This window comes from Oncorhynchus kisutch, linkage group LG23 (assembly GCF_002021735.2).
Source record: "Oncorhynchus kisutch isolate 150728-3 linkage group LG23, Okis_V2, whole genome shotgun sequence".
In the NCBI taxonomy this organism is placed as follows: Eukaryota; Metazoa; Chordata; class Actinopteri; order Salmoniformes; family Salmonidae; genus Oncorhynchus; species Oncorhynchus kisutch.
In genome coordinates this window covers 26,770,014-26,776,013 of record NC_034196.2, presented here as the reverse complement: position 1 = coordinate 26,776,013, position 6,000 = coordinate 26,770,014, and the positions used below count along the sequence as shown (strand labels likewise).

General features: G+C 47.6%; 1 pseudogene; it reads right to left on the bottom strand.

Annotated features, from left to right (window-relative positions):
* LOC109867973 (synaptic vesicle glycoprotein 2C-like) overlaps positions 1-6,000 on the bottom strand; it is a 55,703-nt pseudogene that overhangs the window by 9,085 nt on the left and 40,618 nt on the right.

Genomic DNA, 6,000 nt, shown 5'->3' with positions numbered 1-6,000 from the left:
TAGGTACTGCTTACCCAAAAGACAGTGTGAACCACACACAGGCTCAGGAGAAACTGATAACTGGGATAAGTACTGCTTACCCAAAAGACAGTGTGAACCACACACAGGCTCAGGAGAAACTGATAACTGGGATAGGTACTGCTTACCCAAAAGACAGTGTGAACCACACACAGGCTCAGGAGAAACTGATAACTGGGATAAGTACTGCTTACCCAAAAGACAGTGTGAACCACACGAAGGCCAGTTTGATGGTGTTGTCTTTCACTGGGTAGTTGAAGCAGCTCATGAACGTTAACCAGATCTAGAGAAAGAGAAAGAGAGAGAGATAGGTATAAATACCTAAAAAAAGTCATTATTCATAATGATTTCATATAATATTTGTTGTTACAACCTATCACTAACACCCACAGTCCTACCCCTCTGAGTTCAGTCCTGATCCTGAAGAGGACTTGGCCAACAGGGTTGGATGAGTCTGACTGCATCTCTACCAATTCATCCAGATGCTTAGGGAGCTTTATTCTGTTCACCTACAGCGGGAGACTCAGAGTCAATAACCTGTGTGTGTGTTCTTGTGTGAAGGAGAGAGAGAGAAAGAAAGAAAAAGAGGAAAAGAGAGAGGATGAAAGAGAGCAAGAGAGTCCCAAAGAGACAGGTACTGTATACTCACGGTGAAGACTTTCTCTGGTTCTCCGCGGGCCCTCATGTTGGTGTCATGGATCTGTTTCAGCACCATCCATGCCTCGTCATGTTTACCCATCTAGACACAGAGAGGAGAGTTACACACACAAATCAAATTGCGCCGAATACAACAGGTGTAGACCTTACTGTGAAATGCTTGCTTACCGAGCCCTTCCCAACGATGCAGAGTTTTAAAATAATAGTACCACATTTTAATAATAAAATACACAGGAATGGAGATACAGTACAGTGAGGACCAGTACCAGATCAATGTGCAGGGGTACAAGGATGGAATGGAGATACAGTACAGTGAGGACCAGTACCAGATCAATGTGCAGGGGTACAAGGATGGAATGGAGATACAGTACAGTGAGGACCAGTACCAGATCAATGTGCAGGGGTACAAGGATGGAATGGAGATACAGTACAGTGAGGACCAGTACCAGATCAATGTGCAGGGTACAAGGATGGAATGGAGATACAGTACAGTGAGGACCAGTACCAGATCAATGTGCAGGGGTACAAGGATGGAATGGAGATACAGTACAGTGAGGACCAGTACCAGATCAATGTGCAGGGGTACAAGGATGGAATGGAGATACAGTACAGTGAGGACCAGTACCAGATCAATGTGCAGGGGTACAAGGATGGAATGGAGATACAGTACAGTGAGGACCAGTACCAGATCAATGTGCAGGGGTACAAGGATGGAATGGAGATACAGTACAGTGAGGACCAGTACCAGATCAATGTGCAGGGGTACAAGGATGGAATGGAGATACAGTACAGTGAGGACCAGTACCAGATCAATGTGCAGGGGTACAAGGATGGAATGGAGATACAGTACAGTGAGGACCAGTACCAGATCAATGTGCAGGGGTACAAGGATGGAATGGAGATACAGTACAGTGAGGACCAGTACCAGATCAATGTGCAGGGGTACAAGGATGGAATGGAGATACAGTACAGTGAGGACCAGTACCAGATCAATGTGCAGGGGTACAAGGATGGAATGGAGATACAGTACAGTGAGGACCAGTACCAGATCAATGTGCAGGGGTACAAGGATGGAATGGAGATACAGTACAGTGAGGACCAGTACCAGATCAATGTGCAGGGGTACAAGGATGGAATGGAGATACAGTACAGTGAGGACCAGTACCAGATCAATGTGCAGGGGTACAAGGATGGAATGGAGATACAGTACAGTGAGGACCAGTACCAGATCAATGTGCAGGGGTACAAGGATGGAATGGAGATACAGTACAGTGAGGACCAGTACCAGATCAATGTGCAGGGGTACAAGGATGGAATGGAGATACAGTACAGTGAGGACCAGTACCAGATCAATGTGCAGGGGTACAAGGATGGAATGGAGATACAGTACAGTGAGGACCAGTACCAGATCAATGTGCAGGGGTACAAGGATGGAATGGAGATACAGTACAGTGAGGACCAGTACCAGATCAATGTGCAGGGGTACAAGGATGGAATGGAGATACAGTACAGTGAGGACCAGTACCAGATCAATGTGCAGGGGTACAAGGATGGAATGGAGATACAGTACAGTGAGGACCAGTACCAGATCAATGTGCAGGGGTACAAGGATGGAATGGAGATACAGTACAGTGAGGACCAGTACCAGATCAATGTGCAGGGGTACAAGGATGGAATGGAGATACAGTACAGTGAGGACCAGTACCAGATCAATGTGCAGGGGTACAAGGATGGAATGGAGATACAGTACAGTGAGGACCAGTACCAGATCAATGTGCAGGGGTACAAGGATGGAATGGAGATACAGTACAGTGAGGACCAGTACCAGATCAATGTGCAGGGGTACAAGGATGGAATGGAGATACAGTACAGTGAGGACCAGTACCAGATCAATGTGCAGGGGTACAAGGATGGAATGGAGATACAGTACAGTGAGGACCAGTACCAGATCAATGTGCAGGGGTACAAGGATGGAATGGAGATACAGTACAGTGAGGACCAGTACCAGATCAATGTGCAGGGGTACAAGGATGGAATGGAGATACAGTACAGTGAGGACCAGTACCAGATCAATGTGCAGGGGTACAAGGATGGAATGGAGATACAGTACAGTGAGGACCAGTACCAGATCAATGTGCAGGGGTACAAGGATGGAATGGAGATACAGTACAGTGAGGACCAGTACCAGATCAATGTGCAGGGGTACAAGGATGGAATGGAGATACAGTACAGTGAGGACCAGTACCAGATCAATGTGCAGGGGTACAAGGATGGAATGGAGATACAGTACAGTGAGGACCAGTACCAGATCAATGTGCAGGGGTACAAGGATGGAATGGAGATACAGTACAGTGAGGACCAGTACCAGATCAATGTGCAGGGGTACAAGGATGGAATGGAGATACAGTACAGTGAGGACCAGTACCAGATCAATGTGCAGGGGTACAAGGATGGAATGGAGATACAGTACAGTGAGGACCAGTACCAGATCAATGTGCAGGGGTACAAGGATGGAATGGAGATACAGTACAGTGAGGACCAGTACCAGATCAATGTGCAGGGGTACAAGGATGGAATGGAGATACAGTACAGTGAGGACCAGTACCAGATCAATGTGCAGGGGTACAAGGATGGAATGGAGATACAGTACAGTGAGGACCAGTACCAGATCAATGTGCAGGGGTACAAGGATGGAATGGAGATACAGTACAGTGAGGACCAGTACCAGATCAATGTGCAGGGGTACAAGGATGGAATGGAGATACAGTACAGTGAGGACCAGTACCAGATCAATGTGCAGGGGTACAAGGATGGAATGGAGATACAGTACAGTGAGGACCAGTACCAGATCAATGTGCAGGGGTACAAGGATGGAATGGAGATACAGTACAGTGAGGACCAGTACCAGATCAATGTGCAGGGGTACAAGGATGGAATGGAGATACAGTACAGTGAGGACCAGTACCAGATCAATGTGCAGGGGTACAAGGATGGAATGGAGATACAGTACAGTGAGGACCAGTACCAGATCAATGTGCAGGGGGTACAAGGATGGAATGGAGATACAGTACAGTGAGGACCAGTACCAGATCAATGTGCAGGGGTACAAGGATGGAATGGAGATACAGTACAGTGAGGACCAGTACCAGATCAATGTGCAGGGGTACAAGGATGGAATGGAGATACAGTACAGTGAGGACCAGTACCAGATCAATGTGCAGGGGTACAAGGATGGAATGGAGATACAGTACAGTGAGGACCAGTACCAGATCAATGTGCAGGGGTACAAGGATGGAATGGAGATACAGTACAGTGAGGACCAGTACCAGATCAATGTGCAGGGGTACAAGGATGGAATGGAGATACAGTACAGTGAGGACCAGTACCAGATCAATGTGCAGGGGTACAAGGATGGAATGGAGATACAGTACAGTGAGGACCAGTACCAGATCAATGTGCAGGGGTACAAGGATGGAATGGAGATACAGTACAGTGAGGACCAGTACCAGATCAATGTGCAGGGGTACAAGGATGGAATGGAGATACAGTACAGTGAGGACCAGTACCAGATCAATGTGCAGGGGTACAAGGATGGAATGGAGATACAGTACAGTGAGGACCAGTACCAGATCAATGTGCAGGGGTACAAGGATGGAATGGAGATACAGTACAGTGAGGACCAGTACCAGATCAATGTGCAGGGGTACAAGGATGGAATGGAGATACAGTACAGTGAGGACCAGTACCAGATCAATGTGCAGGGGTACAAGGATGGAATGGAGATACAGTACAGTGAGGACCAGTACCAGATCAATGTGCAGGGGTACAAGGATGGAATGGAGATACAGTACAGTGAGGACCAGTACCAGATCAATGTGCAGGGGTACAAGGATGGAATGGAGATACAGTACAGTGAGGACCAGTACCAGATCAATGTGCAGGGGTACAAGGATGGAATGGAGATACAGTACAGTGAGGACCAGTACCAGATCAATGTGCAGGGGTACAAGGATGGAATGGAGATACAGTACAGTGAGGACCAGTACCAGATCAATGTGCAGGGGTACAAGGATGGAATGGAGATACAGTACAGTGAGGACCAGTACCAGATCAATGTGCAGGGGTACAAGGATGGAATGGAGATACAGTACAGTGAGGACCAGTACCAGATCAATGTGCAGGGGTACAAGGATGGAATGGAGATACAGTACAGTGAGGACCAGTACCAGATCAATGTGCAGGGGTACAAGGATGGAATGGAGATACAGTACAGTGAGGACCAGTACCAGATCAATGTGCAGGGGTACAAGGATGGAATGGAGATACAGTACAGTGAGGACCAGTACCAGATCAATGTGCAGGGGTACAAGGATGGAATGGAGATACAGTACAGTGAGGACCAGTACCAGATCAATGTGCAGGGGTACAAGGATGGAATGGAGATACAGTACAGTGAGGACCAGTACCAGATCAATGTGCAGGGGTACAAGGATGGAATGGAGATACAGTACAGTGAGGACCAGTACCAGATCAATGTGCAGGGGTACAAGGATGGAATGGAGATACAGTACAGTGAGGACCAGTACCAGATCAATGTGCAGGGGTACAAGGATGGAATGGAGATACAGTACAGTGAGGACCAGTACCAGATCAATGTGCAGGGGTACAAGGATGGAATGGAGATACAGTACAGTGAGGACCAGTACCAGATCAATGTGCAGGGGTACAAGGATGGAATGGAGATACAGTACAGTGAGGACCAGTACCAGATCAATGTGCAGGGGTACAAGGATGGAATGGAGATACAGTACAGTGAGGACCAGTACCAGATCAATGTGCAGGGGTACAAGGATGGAATGGAGATACAGTACAGTGAGGACCAGTACCAGATCAATGTGCAGGGGTACAAGGATGGAATGGAGATACAGTACAGTGAGGACCAGTACCAGATCAATGTGCAGGGGTACAAGGATGGAATGGAGATACAGTACAGTGAGGACCAGTACCAGATCAATGTGCAGGGGTACAAGGATGGAATGGAGATACAGTACAGTGAGGACCATTACCAGATCAATGTGCAGGGGTACAAGGATGGAATGGAGATACAGTACAGTGAGGACCAGTACCAGATCAATGTGCAGGGGTACAAGGATAGAATGGAGATACAGTACAGTGAGGACCAGTACCAGATCAATGTGCAGGGGTACAAGGATGGAATGGAGATACAGTACAGTGAGGACCAGTACCAGATCAATGTGCAGGGGTACAAGGATGGAATGGAGATACAGTACAGTGAGGACCAGTACCAGATCAATGTGCAGGGGT